General features: G+C 36.0%; 1 long non-coding RNA gene across 1 annotated transcript in view; it reads right to left on the reverse strand.

The window, feature by feature from the left end:
- Positions 1 to 3125: 3125 nt before the first annotated feature.
- Positions 3126 to 22619, reverse strand: part of LOC115894523 — a 29130-nt gene continuing 9636 nt past the window's right edge. The window contains exon 2 of the long non-coding RNA XR_004054621.1: positions 3126 to 3656. This is a non-coding gene — a long non-coding RNA (uncharacterized LOC115894523). The remainder of the gene's footprint in view (positions 3657 to 22619) is intronic.

Raw genomic sequence — 22619 nt, forward strand, 5'->3', positions numbered from 1 at the left:
CAATGGGTCTTGGTTCTTTATCCAGTTTGTCACTCTGTGTATTTTAATTGGGACATTTAGCACATTTATATTAAAGGTTAGTATTGTTATGCCTAGATTTGACCCTGTCATCATGATCTTAGCTGGTTATTTTGCAGATTTGCTTATATGGGTGCTTTATAGTGTCACTTATCTATGTAAATCAGTGTGTTTTTGCAGTGGCTGATAACAATTTTTCCTTTCCATATTTAGCACTTCCTTCAGGAGCTCTTTTAAGGAAGTCTTTTAAGGTCACTTGTCTATGTAAATCAGTGTGTTTTTGCAGTGGCTGATAACAATTTTTTCTTTCCATATTTAGCACTTCCTTCAGGAGCTCTTTTAAGGGAAGTCTGGTGGTAATGAATTCCCTCAGCCTTTGTTTGTCTGAAAATAATTTTATTTTTCCTCTGCTTATGAAGCTTAGTTTGGCTGGATATAAAATTCTGAGTTGGAATTTCTTTTCTTTAAGAATGTAGACTATTGTCCCCAAATCTCTTCTGGTTTGAAGGGTTTCTGCTGAGAGGTTCACTGTTAGTCTAATGGACTTTCTTTTGTAAGTGACCTGACCTTTCTCTCTAGCTGTCTTTAACATTTTTTTCTTTCATTTTGACCTTGAAAAATATGATTATGTGTTTTGGAGATGATCTTCTTGTGAAGCATATTACTGGAGTTGTCTACAATTCCTGAATTTGAATGTTTGCCTCTCTAGCTAGGTTGGGGAAAGTTCTCATGGATGATGTACTGAAATATGGTTTCCAAGTTGGTTCCATTCTCCCCACCCTTTTCAGGGACTCTAATGAGTCATAGATTTGATCTCTACATAAACCTCTATTTCTCAGATATTTTCTTAATTCATTTTTATTCTTTTTTCTCTGTTCTTGAGAAACTGTCTTATTTCAGAAAGCCAGTCTGCAAGCTCTGAGATTCTTTCTTCCTCTTGGTTTATTTTGCTATTAATACTTGTGATTACATTATGAAATTCTTGTAGTGTGTTTTTCAGCTCTATTGGGATGGCTACATTATTTTCTCTACTGGCTGTTTTGCCTGTCAGCTCCCACATTGTTTTATGAATATTTTTAACTTCCTTGCATTGGATTTCAGATGTAGCTCAGTGATCTTTGTTCCTATCCACATTCTGAATTCTTTTTCTGTCATTTCACTCACCTCAGCCTGGTTCAGAACCCTTGCTGGAAAGATGATTGCTGGAGAGGTGATGAAATCATTGGGAAAATAGAAGGTATTCTGGCTTTTAAAGTTTTTCAAGGTTGTTGTGCTGATTCTCATCTTTATGGGTTTATCTACCTTCAATCTTTTAGTTTGCTGACATTTGAATTTTTAAAAATGTTTTATCCTATTTGATGACTGTGAGGGATTGATTATGGTATAATGTGGTTTCAGCAGACTGGCTTCATTTCTAGAACACTTCAGGATGCCAACACTAAGCTCCCAGTTCCTGTACTGTGTGCTCTAACTCTGAAGGACACTTACTGTGCCCCAACTTTTCTCTCTGGCTCCTCAGGGTTTGGAATTTACTGTGCTGGTGGAGTTGAGGTGTGTCAGTTGTGGCAGATTGTTAGCAGGTACTGGGGTGCCTGTGTCCTGCAGACTTGCACCACAGTGGCACAAGCAACACAGCTGGGGGTTCAGTGGGCCCCTACTGGAGACTGCATGCATGGTTGCACTTGAGGTGGGGTTGGTTTGGGGTCAAGATGCTGGCAAGCACAGGTCTGGATGTCTCCTCTGTGCCCCTCAAGCAGGAGAGATCACTCAGGGTGGGCCCAGAAGAAGCTGCAGTATGGGGAGGGAGTAGGTGGGCTTGTGTGTGGCCATAGGGGCCACCTCACTGGAGCTCTCCATTAGTTAGGTACAGTCAGCAATTGCAAAAGCCACAGTGTGGGTCTCTAGGGCACCCAGGACTTCCTTGCAAACAGGCATGCCCAAGCTGAGGCCCCAGGAGAGGCCAGCAGACCAAGGGTTATTCGGATCAGACCAGCCCCATCTGATGGGCAAAATCACCCTGCAGAAATTAGTTTGACAGTTCCCCTAGGGCTAAAGTCTCCTATGGCAGCAAGTCAAGTCTAGAGAAATGGCCATCCCTGTCCATACTTCACTTCAGATGTGCATCTAACCGATATGCACTGCACCAAACCTTCTGGGCTTCACATTAGCTGGCTTGCTGCTCCTCCCCCTTCTCTAAGCAGCTCTTTCTGCCAACTTGAATTTTCATGTTGCTTGAGGAGGTATCCTCCTGCCGGGGCTCCAGAGGCCCATGGCAAGACAAGGTTGCTGCTTGCCAATTTAACCCACCCATTCCCCTGGAGCAGTTGTGATCCAGAAACGAGCCCCTGTGTGCCATAGCACCATACAGAGTTCCCAGCTTTATTCCCCTTCAGTCCAGCTTCTGTGCCTTCCCTCCATACCCACTTAGCATCTTCCCTCTGAAGATCTGTTAGAAGCATGACAGTCATCTCAGTCCCTCAGTGAGAGCTGTTCTACCTGGCTGCATTAGCTGGCCATCTTCTATTTACTGAAGGCTTTATTTTTTAAGCATATTTATTGTAACATACATTAGTAATTAATGTACTTATTTAATTTTTAGTGGAACTACTACAGCATATTCTTACTTTTCCTGAGTGTCATTGAACTCCAGGTCAATTAAAACACACCTTTGAATTTTGATGAGTATTTTGCTTTCCTGAAGTTTAGTTTTTTGCTTGTGAAGACAGTTCATTTATTCAGTCACTGAATTCCACAAACATGTTGTGAACATTAACATCAATAATAATTCATAAGATGCTGTAGAAAATGCAAGTAATTGCAGAGAACCTTAGTTCTCAAGGGATATAGCATCTAGTCACCTGCTAACAAGCAACAAATAGTATAATAATTTATTATTCACAAAATTATATTTCATCTTTAAAAACAAAATTTGTAACTGAATAGCAAAGAAATGTTAAACAAAATGATTGAAGTCTGTTCATGAAATCAGTCCCAGTTGAAGTTAGTTGAGAATGATTCATGGAAAAGATAAGTTAGTTGAAATTAGGATAAATAGGTGACAGATAAAGAATAAGAACATATCTGGTTGTTAGACAATACAGGAAAATACAGTTTTTCCATCATTTATTCACTTAATGATATTCACTTAGGACACATTTGCACCTGTTGTGGGACTACAATAGGGAACAAAACAGATGTTTCTGTCTTCATAGTTTAGATGAGGGGTAAGCTAACTTTTTCTATAAAGGGTCAGATGGTAAATATAGTACCTTATCCACCTGTGTGGACCAAGTAGCAGTATCAAAGATACACATGAATATGCATGTATAATAATAAATAAAATAAATATCTATATTTTGTATTGTCTATATTTAAACTGTATTAAGAATAACTGAGTGAAATAAATTAAAAACTGATACAGTTTGGCTAGAATAGGAAGTAGTAAGAGGGCAGTAGCAAGGATGTGGCTGGCAGTGGAATTGAAGCAGAGATGGCCCTTTGGGAGGGAAGATAAGGCATCATGTCTCCAGCAGGAAGGGATTCTCCTGTATTCTGCTGTGCTCAGAGACCAAGGGCAGGATCCAAAAGCTTGTGGTCAGTAGAAGTGGGCTGAAGGCGGTCTGGATGAAAATTAAGACCTGTGGATGAGAAAACTTGGGGTGAAAGGTTTAAAGACATGTCCTGATTACTGCTGAAACTACTCAGCTGTTGTAGCTTGAGAACAGTCACAAATAATACGTAGTGGAATAGGATAAGCTTGTTCCTATGAAACTTTATTTATGGGCAGTGAAACTTGAATTGTGCATAAGTTTAAAACATGACAAAATATTATTTTTAAAAAATTTTGTTTAGCCATTTAAAAATATAAGAAACATTCATAGCTCATACTCAAATTGGTAGAGGAATCACAGGACTCACATTTGACTCACAAGCAATAGTTTACTGGCTCACGGTCTATGAAGAAATAAAGGATATCTAGTTTTTCAAACTAACTATCTACATGCACTAGTCAAACTATAGTTTATTCATATGCTTATCACCAAATTTTAAAGTAAGATTTTATAAAAATCCATAAATCTATAAAAATAAATAATTTCAAAATAATAAAACAAAGCTTAAATCTTTATAGTTTAATAAATACTAATAACTTGTAAAATAGAGAAGAAATATATTAATTGGAATCAGTCACCAAGGGGTCTATACCTCAAAGAAGTAAGACTATGTTTCCCATTAATTTTTTTTACTTAGTCATGAGTAATACTAAGTTAATAATCCAAATTCACATTACTAATGTTCTGACTATGTGGTAAGCCAATGTCCACATCACTCTAAAAAAACCTCAAGATTGAATATATCAGTATGGAAAATATTAATGGACAGATTTCAACTCCACTCCCTTAAGTTCAAAGTTTAAAAGAGTTCTCAGCAAAATAAGCAGTGCATAGATATGAGAGTTAAGTTCTTGAAAACCTGAGATACAGAGGTGGGAAGCATTTAATTTACTATAACAAGTAGTTTGTCTCTCATGCCATTACCTAGAGAGGGAAATAGAGTCCATGCTAAGAGGGCATCTGCTGAAGGCATCAGGGGAGGGTATTGTTCCACAATAAATTAAATTGACTTTGAGTACCACCCACACTTTGCTATATTCACAGAGAATTATTGCAGTAAATAATATACCTCTGATTTTGATTGAAAGCATGAAAACTAATATATACTATGTCTTGGTTCACATAACCCAGCATTAAACTTCAACACTCTGGCACTGCTGATTATGGACTCAGATTTTTCTGAATTATTTTTAAAATCTAATTTTCATTTCTGCTATGGCACCCTCAGGGCACAAAGACTTAAGGTTCTTATTACATCAATGTTTTTATTCCTATACTTAAAGACATATAACCTTCTAAAGCAGAAAGGCGAAATTAATCAGATGCGATACAGCACCTTTCAAAAGATAGCACATATCTAATACCTGTCAGCTCATCAACGTTTGGTCTACTCCTCTACAAATTACTACATACATCATTCCTGACACCTAAACTGGTGTAGAGAATAAAGCAAAACTTGTAAATTCTGTAAAACTCACTAGCAACACATATGTAGTGAAGAATCTGTTCTCAATTATTTTATCTTTAACCCTCTTAGACACATAAATGCAGTGATAGACCCAATAACTTCTGTTAGAGATATATTATGCATATATATACACACACACATACATATTTCATATTTAATTAAAATTAGAAAATTTAAAAACGAATGCACAAGTCCACATTTTGTTAAGCTATTAGAATGATATCATCACATCATTAGCATCTAGAAGACTTAACTCTGCATTCATAAACGAATGACAGTGGAAAAGATAATAATTTCTTAGCAATAGTTTTAAAATTATTTTTACTTTATGGACTCCCTGAAAGATACCTGGTGACCTTCATAGCTTCTTGGACTATACCTTGACAACTATTTCAGTGAAGACAAAAATAGCAATAATTCTTTGTGTGTGTGTAGTTAAAAAATTAAGCATTTACACTTTGAGAAATGGAATAAAGAATGGAATGTGGAGACTCTTTTGCTGTCTGGAATTATATGAACAAATAAATTTTTTTATCTTTTACTGATGAGAAGAGTCTACAAGTTTCTCTCTATCAATGGGAAGTAGAAAGGATAGGAAGGTTGGAAGAAGGATTCTGTGGAGGTGAGACAGTATGAGGTAGGGTTTCTTCTTTGATCCATGTGATCCAAGGGCATGAAGACAGGGAAGCTGATTGTGTTGCTAGGAGGCTAACTAAAAAAGAGGATTCAGAATGAGTAAATAAAGCCAATGAAACAATAATACAAGTTAGAACGCAGTGGCAGGGTGTGAAAGACAGTAACATAAGCAGGTCACGCTGGATCAGTCAGTTCAACAAGACAGCTGTCTAGGGAAAATGCATTGAGAAACCTGGCCAGGAGCTTTTGTGCTTTCCAGTGCACATTCCAAAGTTCAGAGGCAAAATTGAACACCTGACTATCAAAAATGGTTTGTGATGGTGGTAGTGATTTAGTTGTGGCTACATTTTAAGATATGGAATTATGTCCATTGAGAATTTTCTGGAAGTTCAGTGACTATATCTTGAAATTTTGACTAGAAGCACATTTAAATTCAGTATTTCAGCTGAATAAACTCTAGGTGAGAACATCTAATAGACAGATGAGAATATTTTTGGCAATCTGTTGTCAGAAGCTATCTGATCCACATATTTGTCCTTTTTGTTCTTCAATATTTGTGAATGTACTTGACTCTATTTTTAAATGAATCTCTAGCATTTAAATACTAAAAATTTTATGTTAAAATAACATTTTATTGAAATGTCAATATCAAAAATAGATTTCCAATATTCTTTTTCATATCATCAATTAAAGTTAAATATAAAATCCTAAGATTATACATATTAGAATGAAATAAAGTAAAATGAATTATGATGTAATTTAATTTAACCAAAATATGAAAAATGGCCAACTACTTTGGTAATTAAATATGAACCGGTAATTAACTATTGGTAATTAAGTATAAATTTACACAATGACATTACAGCATTATTTTTTCTAAATGTAGACTGTGGTAAATAACGGTTAATAATATTAAACTAGTACATTCCTGTTCTCTTTTATAAAGGTTAATAGATGCAGTTTGGTTCATTACACATTCAAAATCATTTAAGGAAGATTTGAATTAAAATTTAAATGATAAGTAACATTCTTATTCACTGTAAAAAGTAAAAATATTAAACATTTTAGTTTTTGATTTTATTTTTATTTTTTTATTTTTTTTTGAGACAGAGTCTCGCTCTGTCACTCAGGCTGGAGTGCAGTGGCTGGATCTCAGCTGACTGCAAGCTCCGCCTCCCGGGTTCACGCCATTCTCCTGCCTCAGCCTCCTGAGTAGCTGGGACTACAGGCGCCCGCCACCTCGCCCGGCTAGTTTTTTGTATTTCTTAGTAGAGACGGGGTTTCACCGTGTTAGCCAGGATGGTCTCGATCTCCTGACCTCGTGATCCGCCCGTCTCGGCCTCCCAAAGTGCTGGGATTACAGGCTTGAGCCATAGTTTTTGATTTTAAATGAAGGGACACTGACTTGGAAAAATGCATTTTACGAATGTTTAATAAATAACATTTACTATATTTTCTAGCTTATTTTCCAGCTTATTTATAACTCTCAATTAATATAATTTGTAATATATTATTTGGGTAGTATTCTTAGTGGAAGTACGTATTTCTTAATATCTATGCATAGAAGATTTTAACAGTGAATTTTTTTTTTTTTTTTTTTTTTTTGGAGGCAGGTTTTCACTCTGTCACCCAGGCTGGAGTACAGTGGCATGATCTCGGGCATTGCAGACTGACTCCACCTTCAGGACTCAAGCAATCCTCCTGCCTCAGTCTCCCTAGCAGCTGGGGCTACAGGCATGCACTACAAAGCCTGGCTATTTTTTTTTTTTATTTTTTGCAAAGATGGGGTTTTACCATGTTGCCGAGGCTGGTCTTGAACTCCTAGGCTCAAGTGATCCACCCACCTCAGCCTCCCAAACTGCTGGATCACAGGTGTGAGCCACCACCCCCAGCTTTTAACAATGAATTTAACATAAATTATTCAGTCTTAATGTGACTTACTGCAAGAAGCAAAGAACTTCTAAGAGCCAAAGATTCAAGAAATGTTTACCACTAGCCACAGGAAAATAGAACATTTTACTCCCAATACACCTGCCTCATTTGCAGGTAAGAGGCAAATTTGAAAGCAATTTTTTTTTAGTTAGTAATAATAATCTATAAACTTAGAATTTTATATGTCAAATTCATTTATTTAAAATAATAATATCAAGCCATTGATAATAAAAAGGAGCTTCAATGAGAAGTTTCTCCATATATGATAATATATGTAGAATATATAGACCTACTATTTGAACTATACCTTTAAAAACAGTCTTTAAAAACAGACTTCTAGTCAGTTACTTGTCTTTTCTAATATAACTTCATTTAGATTGCTATTTTATTAAGGTTTTATTATAATGCATTGCCACTATAACACATTTTATGTTGGATTTTGTTTTCTTACACGGATTGATTTTTCCATGAAACCCTATTCTATTCTAATCTCCTGTAAGAATACCAAGTAGCCTTTTGTTTTTCCAATTCAAACAAGAATTGTATAAAGTATAGTTATTGTTTATTTTCTGTATTCATGTTATTTTCTAGATTAATTTTCATTTTATCAGATAATTTTAGAAAGTAATAAGTGTTATGAAGACAATAAATTGGGGTAATCTGATAAATAGTAAATGGTTATTTTACATATGAGTGGTTTACATAAGTGGTTATTTTACATATGAATAGGAAATCCTTTTTACATTAAGACCTGCACCATACAGAGATGGGGACCTTATTCAAGCAAACATGGAAACACTTTTGAGGTAGAGGGAAGAGCAAGTGTAAACCTGCTGAGGTCGTAACACTTCGAAGGCCATGGTGAATGTTCTTGTAGGATCTCTCTATTGAGTTAACACTATGGAATGAATTCTCAATGCAGACTTCAACTGATTATAGATTGTGATAGGCAGAATAGGGTCCCCGATGGATGTCCATGGTCTAATCCCTGACCTTTGTAAACAAATTATGTTACATGAATAAATCATTTTTCCCAATGGAATGAGATTATGGACTTTAAAATAGGAAGACTATTGAGATTAACTGGATGGGACCAAGAAAATCACATGGGCTCTTAGAAATGAAAGAGGAGGGCAGAAGAACTGGTTAGAGAGATGTGATGACAGAAGAAAAGGAGAGGTTCGAAGTGTGAGAGAGACTCCTGAATTCCATTCATTGTTGCTGGTTTTGACAATGTAGGGAGGGGCCATGAATCAGGGAATATGGATGGTCTCTAAAAGCTCAAAACAACCCTCAACAGACAGAAAGAAAGTGGGGGACTCAATTCTACAACTGCCATGAACCACATTCTAGCAACAATCTCAATGTGCAGAAAAATGGATTCTCCCCTAAAGCCTTCAGAAAGTCAAAAACGAACACAGCCTGACAACAGCTTGGTCTTAGCCCAGGGAAAGCCATGTCAGAGATCTCACCTACAGAAACGTAAAATAATAAAATTTGTGTTTTTAATCTTCCAAATTTGCGGCAATTTCTTATGGCAGAAATAGAAAACTAAAATGTAGATCTTATCACCACTAAATTTAATACTGATTTGAAGGATACAAGCAAGAACTAAGCAGAGATAAAGTAGTCCTCTATGGAGGACACTGCATCTGTAAACTTCATTTCCAAAAAGAATGTTCTTTTTTTCAGTATTTGAAAGCACTTGGATATCAAAGTAACAGAAGATTTTTGAACAATGTACAGTATATGTAAATAGTATACTCAGAGAAGTTTTGGTTTTGGGGCTCCCCAGTACTATAACTCATTTGTTACACAGTAGAAATGTATACATTTCTAAAATTTGATTTAACTTATATTTAAAATTTGGGTATGTAGACATATTTATAATAATTCATCATTTTTATAATGTTGTCACTCTGTTTTAGAATGCAATGGATAGAATTTGCTTCATAAATAGGTTAAAATATTTTTCTTTAGCTTTTTAGACCTTCACGTATAAAATAGGGGTCTAATTAAAGCTAAGGCAGGCAGATCCCTTTAGGTCAGGAGTTTGAGACCAGCCTGGCCAATATGGTGAAACCCCGTCTCTACTAAAAATACAAAAATTAGCCAGGCGTGGTGGTGTGTGCCTGTAATCTCAGCTACTCAGGAGGCTGAGGCAGGAGATTGCTTGAACCCGGGAGGCACAGGTTGCCATGAGCCGAGATTGTACCATTGCACTCCAGCTCTGGGCAACCAAGCAAGACTCCGTTTCAAAAAAGAGCCCTCGAATAGAAAACGTACTATGTGTACAGACCTACAAAATGCCAAATATATATGTTTATGTGTATATATTACAGATAAATATGTAAAACATACATTTTATCCTCAAACTTGTATTTATTTATTTTAAACAAGTTTTATGGGCAAATAAACCTATTTCTTTGTGATGAAGAATTTTTTTTTATTTTGAAGTATTTGCAATAAGAGCTCTCCTGACTCCCAGTGATCCTATAAAATGGCCATAATTTAATGGATTTTAATTAGCTGGCCCTTGGGTTCAGGACATTTTAGATACTTGTCAAACAAAACTTTAAAAATGTTTCATAATCTGTAAAAAATTAACATCATTTTTGTTATGAAATTTAACTTAAAATTTAACTTTCATTTATATTCTTTAATTTATATTGAGTTATCTAAATACAGTGCATTATTGCAATTAATATTTCCATATAATTCAAGCTAAGTTTTAAAAATGTGTATGCATTTCAGTCCAGGCATGGAATCCCAGCACTTTGGGAGGCCCAGACTGGCAGAGCAACTGAAATCAGGAGTTTGAGACCAGCCTGGCCAATATGGTAAAATACCGTATCTACAAAAAAATGCAAAAATTAGCCAGCTGTTGTGGTGTGTGCCTGTAGTTCCAGCTACTCGGGAGGCTGAGACACAAGAATCGTTTGAACCTGGGAGGCAGAGATTGCAGTGAGCCAGAACTGCACCATTGCACTCTAGCCTGGGTGACAGAGAGTGTCTCTCTCTCTCTCTCTCTATATATATATATATGTGTGTGTGTGTGTGTGTGTGTGTGTGTGTTTGTGTATGCATTATGCATTTCCTTTAATCTATTATCTTTTTGAATATTTTTGTTCACTGCATATCACATTTGTCCTCACTAAAAGTGTATTTGTTATGCAATTAGAAACATTTGTCTATTCAGTCAGTAAAAAGGATTTATGAGTGTCTGGGTTAAATAAATATTTAAAAATTAATTAAAGAGGGTGTGTTTAGCTATGCTGTATTTAAAACAGTCAAATCAGGCATGCCAAATATTTGGATAAAATAATATTTTTGAATGTCCATGGCTTTAACTACCTTAAAATCCACCAAAATAAGTGTTATTTTCCATTGTTGCTCTTGTTTAATTATTAAGATTTATGATTTTATATGCTCTTTATTTTAAACATTTTATTGGTGTATTTATTTTGAGACAGGGTCTTGCTCTGTTGGCTGGGCTGGAGTACAAAGTTGTGATCATGGCTCACTGCAGCCTTGACTTCTCACGCTCAAGTGATTCTCTCACCTCAGCTTCTGGAGTAGCTAGGACTACAGGCATGAGCCACAACACTTAACTAGTTTGTTTTTTTAAATTTTTATAGAGCCAAAGTCTCTCTATATTGCCCAGGCTGGTCTCAAACTCCTGAGCTCACCCAATACTCCTACCTCAGCCTTCCAAATTGCTGAGATTACAGGTGTGAGTCACTGCACTCAGGTTTACTCTTTTTTTCGATTATCATTAAATATTTCATTTTAAATTTCAAGTTCTAATGGAACAAGCATTTTACATGTCCAACTTATTGACTGATACTGGAGGATCTCCTATCTTAATTTGTTACAGAAAAATGATTTGCAATATAAAAAATCTCAGATTTTAAAACTCTGAAATATTATTTCAAAACAGAGACAAAAAGGAAATATGTCTAAAGAATTAATTCACCAAAAAAACCTTGCTAAAATGACTAAATTGATTAAGGATCACTAACCAGCTAGATTACAGAATGATCACACATCAGCATTACAGCATGACATAAGATTTCTGTGAAGCAGCCTGGTAGTCCTGTTCTTTTTGGCATTCTCATACTCTGCGTGATAAGGTTCTGCCAAGAGAGAATAATATCACATAGTCACTCCTAAGGCTAATACTCCGGTATCATACCATTTCCCATAAAAAGTACAGTAATATTACAAGTGCTTCAAATGACTATCCTATGCTGAATGACAATAAAATAGTTACTTTTCAGTGAATCTGCTGGAGAAAATAACAATAATCTTTATCTATGTTGTTAGCATGCTTTAAAAATCATATTCATTTTCTAAAAATGAAATTGTGATGTGTGGTAAATATTATAAATTCTTATTTTAAAATGTAAGCAATAGAAAATTTTTATGTCCAGTAGGCCAAATATATTTGAAAGCACATATTTCAGCCAACTTCACAAGAAGCAGTAACACTACTCAAAATCAGATATTGTAATAAGAATCATTCTGATTTTCAATGGCTAAGTCTATGGGTAGTATTATCATTATTTATTTTTCCATAACAAATTTAAATTTCTTCAGTGATTTGTAAAAAAAAAATGGGAGTTTCAAATAGGCATTCATATCAGTCCTTGGACAGATATGTAGCTTAGCTCTTTTTATTACTTTTAGAATGTATGTGGTTTATTTCCCAGAAATGATAGGATGACCTACCTGGAACGTAAAGATATGTCAACATTTTTAGCTTTCAGGACTGTAAACTTGATCTTTGATATTTATTTCTTAAGCATATAAAAATATGCCAGTTTGCAATGAAGGACATCTATACCTCAGACATTTCTTTAAAATATCCTGTTACATATAATCTATTGTAGAAAAGTCTCGCCCATATTACGTAGGCCAAATAATATATTTTAAGAGAACTATAATTGCCTTTTGTTTGAGAATCTGTAAGTAAATAAAATGAAAAAGACCTTCTCTCAACACACACACACACTTCTCTACACTGGTGAGGTTTAGATAGTGATAAGATCAAATCTATTCTGTAAAAATGCAAGAAGATGGGAAATGGGTAAGATCATTGTATACTATATAATATATAATATAATAAAGTTTTCATGGAATGGCACGTTATTCCAGATTTGCTCAAGGTCAAACTGAATCCATTTTTATTTCCTGGAAAGTCACTGTTAAAAAGATTCATAAAAGTCCATTAATGATTTAATAATAGTAACAAACTATGTACACACCAATAACCACTATCTTTTCAAAAGTGACATGCCTGGAACCCAAAAATATGGGAATTTATTGCTTGGGTTGGGGGAATAAGGAGCCAGAACTATAAAAATTAACATATTTTTTATTGTAATATTCCCCACTCTGCTGTTGGTGTGGCATGCTAAACATAATTAGCTTATGCAAATACATGAGGTAAGATTAAGACTGCATTCTTAAAATCTTGGAATCCACTTAAAAGCTGTCTATATGACATAAGAGATGATATAAGGGATATTTTTAGATTTTCTTTATGTTTTTAACATTTGTTTCTATCAACTTAAACGTCCCCAAACTCTATATTTGGTTTAGTATGCTCTAGCTCTCTATAGCAATCTGTTGGCATGGCTATGATTTCACAAAGTATGCATTTGAATCGATGAAACTCATTATAAAGCATGTCTACTTTGTGCATGTTCTGCAAAAATAAAATTTAGTATAATGTTTATTATGTTACTTTATAAAATGACTCTTGCGCTTTTATTTTTAATAAGATTTAATGTCAAGGAAAATTTTTTCTACAGAAAAACAAAACAAATCCTACAAAACTAAAAGCATGTGACACAGTAAACTATTTTTATTTGTAATACAATTAAAATAATTAAATTAAATATTAATTAAAATATTAAATATTATAATAATGAAATATGTCTTCTCTTTATGTCTTGGGTTTCAGAAAGTTAAAAACAAAATTAATCTTCTAATTTGATTAGTTTGCCAAAAATTTACCTGTTAAATTAGTTATTTATTGATATGGTTTCGCTGTGTCCCCACCCAAATCTCAACTTGAATTTTATCTCCCAGAATTCCCACGTGTTGTGGGAGGGACCCAGAAGGAGGTAATTTCCCGTGCTATTCTTCTGATAGTGAGTAAGTCTCACGAGATCTGACGGGTTTATCAGGGGTTTCCCCTTTTGCTTCTTCCTCATTTTGTCTCTTGCCGCTGCCATGTAGGAAGTGCCTTTCACCTCCTGCCATGATTCTGAGGCCTCTCCAGCCATGTGGAACTGTAAGTCCAATTAAACCTCTTTCTTTTTCTCAGTTTTGAGTATGTCTTCATCAGCAGCATGAAAAGGGACTAATACATCTATAGAGTCATAGCATTGTGTTTTATATTTATTTAATATAAGTATATGTTTTATGTTTTATATTGTTTCATCTAATATTCCATATGCCACAGAAACTTGATTTGTAAAGGTGTAGTATTTATTTCAATAAAAATATATGTCTCTTTGCCAAATCAGAAAAACTCTTTTTAGCTATTAAGCTCATATTTTATATCCTCGGATCTTACATTGCATTAATAGCTTATGCAATGATACACTAATATTCTGTAACATTCATGGCCAATTCATTAATCTTTTAATATTTATTATATGCAGAAATATAATTGGGAGATATCTGCTGCATATAAAACTATTTCACACTAAGTTTTTAAGAATGCATTCAACATATTTAAGAAATATTTTGGTAATATTTAAGAATTCCTTGATTTTTCTATATATTATAATTCATGCTATATCTCACATAACATTTTGATATGTGTTTATTAACCATGTAATTACTTTGTGTTTATTTACATACATATATAGTGGCAAATTTATTTTTTACCATAGGTGTAAGAGAGAGCCAGCCAAGTATGTGTACACACACCGAGAGAGTTTAATTTTTACAAAGATAGTGCAAGTGCTTCCATCTTAAATGAAAAACCTCACCTTCCTTAAACAAACATATTTTAGGGCAAAATGAACCAAATCCTTTTATTGAAACATATAAAGTTATCAATTTGGTTAAAACCAAATAGGATATTAGAAATTTCATATGGCTCAATCTAATATAACATTCTCAAACAAATATATTCTGCCAATTATGTGGTTGCCATTCTTGCTGGTAAAGGTTAATAAATGATTAAATGATAGTTTACAGTTAATTTGAAAAAATTAAAGAGCTCAACAGTAATTAAGAATGAGAATATTTTAGTAGCTAATCATAAATAATATCTTTATTCTACCCTGGTGGTCTCTTGATTCAGACACTTCCTGTGGTCACTGGTATGTAAATAGTTCCTTTTTGTGCTTTATGTAATTGAGGGTATTTTTCAATAAAATACTTGATTATTTTAGCAAAAAGAGTTGTTGTCATTGTATGTTTTTATAAAATAGTTGTAATAAATTTTAAACAAAGATCAAATACATTAAAATCTATTATATATAAATATTTACAAATACATATATGTTTTTATATAAATATATATAAAAAATAGGCCAGGTGTGGTGGCTCACATCTGTAATGCCAGCACTTTGGGAGGCCGAGGCAGGCGGATCATGAGGTCAGTAGTTCGAGACCAGCCTGGCCAACATGGTGAAACCCTGTCTCTACTAAAAATACAAAAAATTAGACAGGCATAGTGGCGCATGCCTGTAACCCCAGCTCTTCAGGAGGCTGAGGCAGGAGAATCACTTGAACCCAAGAGGCGGAGGTTGCAGTGAGTGGAGATCCGCACCATTGCACTCCAGACTAGGCAACAGAGCAAGACTGTCTCAAAAAATAAACATTTCCATACTTACCGGGCAATTTATATATATCATGGAGTACAGTTTCCAAAATTGCATTGCTTTTTATCAACATGTTCAACTGTGTATGTTGATGGTAACCATGAAGAAAAATAACCAGGGCCAGGCATGGTGGCTCATAATCCCAACACTTTGGGAGGCCAAGGCAGGCAAATCATTTGAGGTCAGGAGTTTGACACCAGCCTGACCAACGTGGTGAGACCTTGTCTCTACTAAAAACACCAAAATTAGCTAGGCGTACTGGCATGCACCTGTAATCCCAGCTACTCAGGAGACTGAGGCAGGATAATTGCTTGAACCCAGGAGACAATGGCTGCAGTGAGCCAAGAGCACCACTGCACTCCATCCTGGGTGACAGAGTGAGACTGTCTCAAGAAAAGGAAGAAAAAGAAATAAATCTAGAATTTGTTTATTCACAAATATGTCATCAACACCACAATAATTATTAATCTTTCTATTGTAAGCAAGTAGGTAATTGGATAGTGTCTTAATTTATTCAGGATGATATAGCAAAGTACCATAAACCAAGTATCTTACAAACAACAGAAATGTGTTACTCAGAGTTCTGGTTGCCGGGAAGTTCAAGACCAAGACACAGGCATATTTGGTGTCTGTTGACAGCATGCTTTCTGGTTCATGTAAACGACACCTTCTCCTGAGGAAACGACTGTGTTTTCATGTGCTGGAATGCATTTTCATGTTCAGAGACAGCTCTCTGAAGCCTAGTTTTTAGGAGCACTAATCCCATTCATGAAGGCCTCATGACCTAATTACCTCCCATAAGACCCACCTCCTAATGCCTTCACATTGGTGATTAGGTTTTTGACATATGAATTTTAGGAAACATGACACAGTTCAGATGTTTGTTCCCTCCAAATCACATGTTAAAATGTGATCTCCAATGTTAAAGACAGGGCTTAAGAGGAGGTATTTGGGTCATAGGGGCAGATCCCTTATGAATGGCTTGGTGATCTCCCCATAGTAATGAGTTCTCTGAGATGTGGTTATTAAAAGGGGTCTAGTATTGCCCCTCTCTCTCTTGCTCCATCTCTTGACATGTGACACATGTACCCCTATTCTGGCCATCCCTTTTACCATGAGTAAAAACTTCCTGAAGCCCTCACCAGAAGCAGGTGCTGACACCATTTCATGCTGCTAATAAAGACATACCCAAGCCTGGGAAGAAAAAGAGATTTAATGGACTTACAGTTCCACATGGCTGGAGAGGCCACACAATCATGGTGGAAGGCAAGGAGTAGCAAGTCAAAACTTAAATGGATGGCGGCAGGCGAGAGAGAGAGCTAGTGCAAAGAGACTCGCATTTTTAAAACTATCAGATCCCATGAGACTCATTCACTATCATGAGAACAGCACAGGAAAGACCCACCCCTATAATTCAGTCACCTTTCACTGGGTCCCTCCCATGACACATGGAAATTGAGGGACTTACAGTTCAAGATGAGATTTGGGTGGGGACACAGCCAAACCATACCTGTCTGCTCCTGGACCCTCCAAACCTCATGTCCTCACATTTCAAAACCAATCCTGCCTTCCCAACAGTCCCTCAAAGTCTTAATTCATTTTAGCATTAAATAAAAAATCCACAGTCCAAAGTCTCATCTGAGGCAAGACAGGTCCCTTCTGTTTATGAGCCTGTAAAATCAAAAGCAAGTTAGTTCCTCCCTAGATACAATGGAATACAGGCATTGGGTAAATACAGTCATTCCAAATTGGAGAAATTGGCCAAAACAAACGGGCTACAGGCCCCATGCAAGTCCAAAATCCAGCAGGGCAGTAAAATCTTAAACCTTCAAAATGATCACCTTTGACTCCATGTCTCACATTTGGGTCATGCTGATGCACTAGGTAGGTTCCCATAGTCTTGGACAGCTCTGCCCCTGTGACTTTGCAGGGTACAGCCTCCCTCCCAGCTGCTTTCATGGGCTGGTGTTGAGTGTCTACATCTTTCCAGGCACACGGTGCAAGCTGTTGGTGGGTCTACCGTTCTGGGGTCTGGAGGATGGTGGCCCTCTTCTCACAGCTCCATTAGGTAGTGCCCAAGTAAGGATTCTGTGTAGGAGCTCCAACCTGACATTTCCCTTCCACACTGCCATAGCAGAGGTTCTCCATGAGAACCCCACCCCTGCAGCAACCTTCTGCCTGGACATCCAGGCATTTCCATACATCCAGTGAAATCTAGGTGGAGGTTTTCAAACCTCAATTCTTGACTTCTGTGCACCACAGGCTCAACACCACTTGGAAGCTGCCAAGGCTTAAGGCTGGCACCCTCTGAAGCCATGACCTGAGCTGTCCTTGGCCCCTTTTATTCATGACTGGAGTGGCTGGGATGCAGGGCACCAAGTCCCTAGACTGCACACAGCAAGGAGACCCTGGGCATGGCTTACAAAACCATTTTTTTCCTCCTAGGCCTCTGGGCCTGTGGTGGGAGGTGCTACTATGAAGACCTCTGACATGACCTGGAGACATTGTCCCCATTGTCTTGGGGGTTAACATTTGGCTTCTCGTTACTTATGCAAAATTCTGCAGCTAGCTTAAATTTCTCCTCAGAACGTGATATTTTCTTATTTATTGCATTGTCAGGTTGTAAATTTTCTAAACTTTTATGCTCTGCTTCCCTTATAAAACTGAATGCCCATAACAGCACCCAAGACTCATCTTGAATGCTTTGCTGCTTAGAAATTCCTATGCTAGATACCCTAAATCATCTCTCTCAAGTTCAAAGTTCCACAAATCTCCAGGACAGGGACAAAATGCCACCAGTCTCTGCTAAAACATAACAAGAGTCACCTTTGCTTCAGTTTCCAATGAGCTCCTCATCTCCATCTAAGACCACCCCAGCCTGCACCTTATTGTTCATATCACTATCAGCATTTTTATCAAAGCCATTCAACCAATCTTTAGGAAGTTCCAAATTTTCCAGTCTTCTTTTGAGCCTTCCAAACTCTGCTTGTTACTCAGTTCCAAAGTCATGTCCACATTTTCAGGTGTCTTTTCAGCAGCACCCACTCTACTGGTACTTATTTACTGCATTAGTCTATTTTCATGCTGCTGATAAAGTCATGTCCAAGACTGGAAAGAAGAAGAGGTTTAATGGACTTACAGTCCTACGTGGTTGGGGAGACCACACAACCATGGTGGAAGGCAAGGAGGAGCAAGTCACATCTTACGTGGATGGTGGCAGGCAAGAGAGACAGCTTGTGCAGGGAGACTCCCGTTTTTAAAACCATCAGACTTCATGAGACTCAATCACTATTATGAGAACAGCTTAGGAAAGACCTGCCCCCGTAATTCAATCACTTCCTACTGGGTTCCTCCCACAACACATGGGAATTGTAGGAGTTATAATTCAAGATGAGATTTGGGTGAGGACACAGTCAAACCATATCACCATGCTGCTTGTACAGTTTGAAGAATTGTGAGCAAAATAACTCTCTTTTCTTTATAAATTACCCAGACTAGATATATTTTTATAGTAACACGAAATGGACTAATACAGAAAATTGGTACTGGGGTTAGAGTGCTGCTATGAAGATACCTGAAGATTTAGAAGCAGCCTCGGAACTGGGCATTGGGCAAAGGTTGGAAGAGTTTGGAGTGCTCAGAAGACAGGAAGATGAGGGGAAGCATATGTAGCCCATAGCAATCACCAAGAGTTTTAAGCCAAAGCAAATATTGTTTAGTTCCCATAACTTAAGTGTTCAAGGCATGTGTGACTTATTCTAATTGCATAATTATAAGCTGTCATTTGACTCTGTGCCCTATAAATTGGTTTAATATCCAGAGTGTATATGGAGAGCTCCCCAAAGCAGAAGACTCTCCCTTATGATTCCAAGAGTTTCTGGCCCCATAATATCATGCTATCATTATAAATATTCTTTATCATTATGTCTTGCAAAACTTTTTAAAGTCATAAAAACTGGGATAGATAATTGATAATTTTTACTTTTTGTATTGCTTCAGAAAATACTGCACAATCTTATCTTAGACTTGTGGGGGTCCTAGTTGTCATTAATACATGATAAGTGATCAAAAATATGTAAATAAGCATTGGTATTACTATGACCCCTCTTTTATAATTGCTGTTAAAAATGAATCATTAATATATTTCCAATTTAACAAATCAGTGTATATATAGTACTGCTTATATATGTATATATTACATACATATGTTTGAAAATGCTGCATCAAGTAATATTTTTTCATCTTAATTTTTGTAGAACCTGATTTATTTGAGTTATAGGATCACTGCAGTACTTCTGCTCTATAACTTGGAGTATGTGCACTTTCTATTTAGAAAAGTGATCTCCAACAATGAAACTCATCCTTTGATTAGAATCACTAAAAATGAAAAGCCACCCTAATTTTTGGCTGTGGTGTGAGCCCTAATTTCTTCCCATCCCAAACACAGCTGACTCTAAACTAACACAAAACTAAGTGGAAAATTCTAATTTCTCCTTCATCCCTACTACCTTTCAAATGGCAATTCTGATTGTGAAAAGTGCCTACTGTGATCCAGGTGAGAAAACTCCTGGGACACCTGAACATTGTACTTGTGCTGGAACCCTCAGGTCTATTTGTTGACAATGGATAGGAGACTAAATGGGTTCCATGTAAAAAATATCCCTGATTTTTCTACAGTCTTTTCTTATACCCTGACAACTAAAAGTTTTAAAAGTTTACAATGGTCTTTGGAGATTCTCTAAAATTAATTCTATAACTTTGTATTAATGTTGTGAAGGGAAATGATTGCCATTGATGTTTTCCATCAGCATGATTCCACACTTGAATGACAACTTCAAATCTTTCTCAAGGCTTAAAGGTTCCAAATAATTTGTGCCTTTGTTATGTAAATGGCTTCATTTCCTATTGCCCATTTTTTCCTCTCATGCACTTGAGTCATATAGGCCAACTATTTTTGTCAAGCTTGTTTCCATCACAGGACATATCACTTTCTGCTCCCCTTGGAAAATTTGTTCATCAGTTGTTCACAAAGTAAAAATCTCCTCATTTTAGTCAAGTCCTGTCAAGGTAACTTCTCTTCACCTTTCTTTATTTCTTCACATCACTCAACAGTGTCCAACATTTCACATATGTTTATATGTAAATATGTGAATATATGCACGTATCTCTATATGTGTGTGTGTGTGTCTATGTACTGTTTCTTTAAATAGTATGTACAAGTCATCCATGTGGGTTTCTATTTCAGTCTTGTCAGTCTTAGCCTCTACTTTATCTCACTAAACAAAACAGTGACTGGCCTGTAATAAGACTTCAATGAATATTGTTTTTATCAATGAACTATAGATAAAATTGATCTGTATCTAAGAGATATTCCTCAAAAGTTATGTGGCTGACACCAAAACTTTTGGTGATTGCTGTGGGCTAAATATGTTTCTCCTCATCTTCCTGTCTTCTTAGCTCTCCAGACTCTTCCAACCTCTACACAAAACCAGTTCTAAACCTGCTTCAACATACTACTGAGTACGTTACTCGCTAGTGTAACAATTATTAAAATCACTCAACATAGTAAAATAGAAATAGAAAAATAGTCATGACTGTAGTAAATACTTATACTTCTGATGTGATAATCACTACACCAAATGTTTTATATTTATTTTACTTTTAGTCTCACAGTGTAATAGTCAGTTTTTATGCTGCTAATAAAGACATACCTGAGACTGACCAATTTACAAAAGGAAGAGGTTTATTGGACTTACAATTCCACATGACTTGGGAGGCCTCACAGTCATTATGGAGGGCAAAGAGGAGCAAGTCACATCTAAAGAGAGAGCTTGTGCAGGTTAACTCCCATTTTTAAAACCATCAGTTCTCATGAGATCCATTCACTATCATGAGAACATCAAGGGGTAGACCTGCCCTATGATTCAGTCATCTCCCACCAGGTCCCTTCCACAATATGTGGGAATTATGGGAGCTACAATGTGAGATTTGAGTGGGGACACAGAGCCAAACCATATCACACAGTAATAATACATATGAGGCCAACCATTTCACTTTCGTAGATATAGAAATTGTGACTGAGCCTATTAAGTGATAGAGCTGTGCTTACATCCAAGTTTACATCACTTGGAAGTTTTTTTGCAAACACACTATAGTTGTTTATAGTGTGTGCAAAAACCAATGGATTTTGTATCAATTATAATAGAACAATGGTAGATTTTGCAATACAACATACCTGGAGAGAATATAACATCTTAAACTTAGTTTTAATACTTCCAATGTGTTTTATTTATGAATTATTTTATTATAAAAGATTGTTCTTTAAATCATTTTTATGATTTTTATTTTATTCGAACGTTTTTGGTAGTGTTTTATATACATGCCTTCTTGGTGCTTTGCTTCTTATTTCCTTTATTTATTATTTCTTGAAATTTCCCTGCTATCTTATAACAAAACTCAATGTTCTCACTTAAACATTAGATGTAACCACATTCTAGTTGGCCTTGCAGCTATCTGCAGATAATTCTACATCTGTCTTAGAAACACGGAGGGATCAATGCATCTTTTAAAGTATGACCATCATCTTGTTTTCTGTTACAATTTAAGAGATATTTCTTCTCTGTGCTTTAGGATCTTGACTTGTTTTCCTTTTTGCTTCAAACAAGATATTTACCAAGTCGTACAAAAATCATATTTTGCAAGGATTTTTTTCCATGCACTTTTGAAAAACAAAGGAGTAAAATGGAGTTTGGATTCATAGAGACAGGTGCTGCAGAAATCCCTGGCTTGGTTCTTCCAATGGGCGTTTATAATTCTTAAAAGAGTAATTTGCTTAATTTTAATTTTGCCTTTCCAGGGCATCCCTGGAGCTGACAAAACATGATTCAAAGCAAAGATATATTATTTTCTTTCTCTCTCTTTTCAGAGATAAAGCTGCTTTTAATGCTTCATGTGGGTATAGAATTAAAAAGACTTAAAAGTCACGTTATTGTAAAAATGAGAACACAACTCTCTAATTGTTCACAGGAAATGTGTAGGAAACAGCAACTCTTGGATCCTTTCTGACATATCTTCTGGGTTTTTGATAGTTTTATGTTTAGGCAAGGC

Source organism: Rhinopithecus roxellana, chromosome 18, assembly GCF_007565055.1.
Source record: "Rhinopithecus roxellana isolate Shanxi Qingling chromosome 18, ASM756505v1, whole genome shotgun sequence".
Taxonomy (NCBI): domain Eukaryota; kingdom Metazoa; phylum Chordata; class Mammalia; order Primates; family Cercopithecidae; genus Rhinopithecus; species Rhinopithecus roxellana.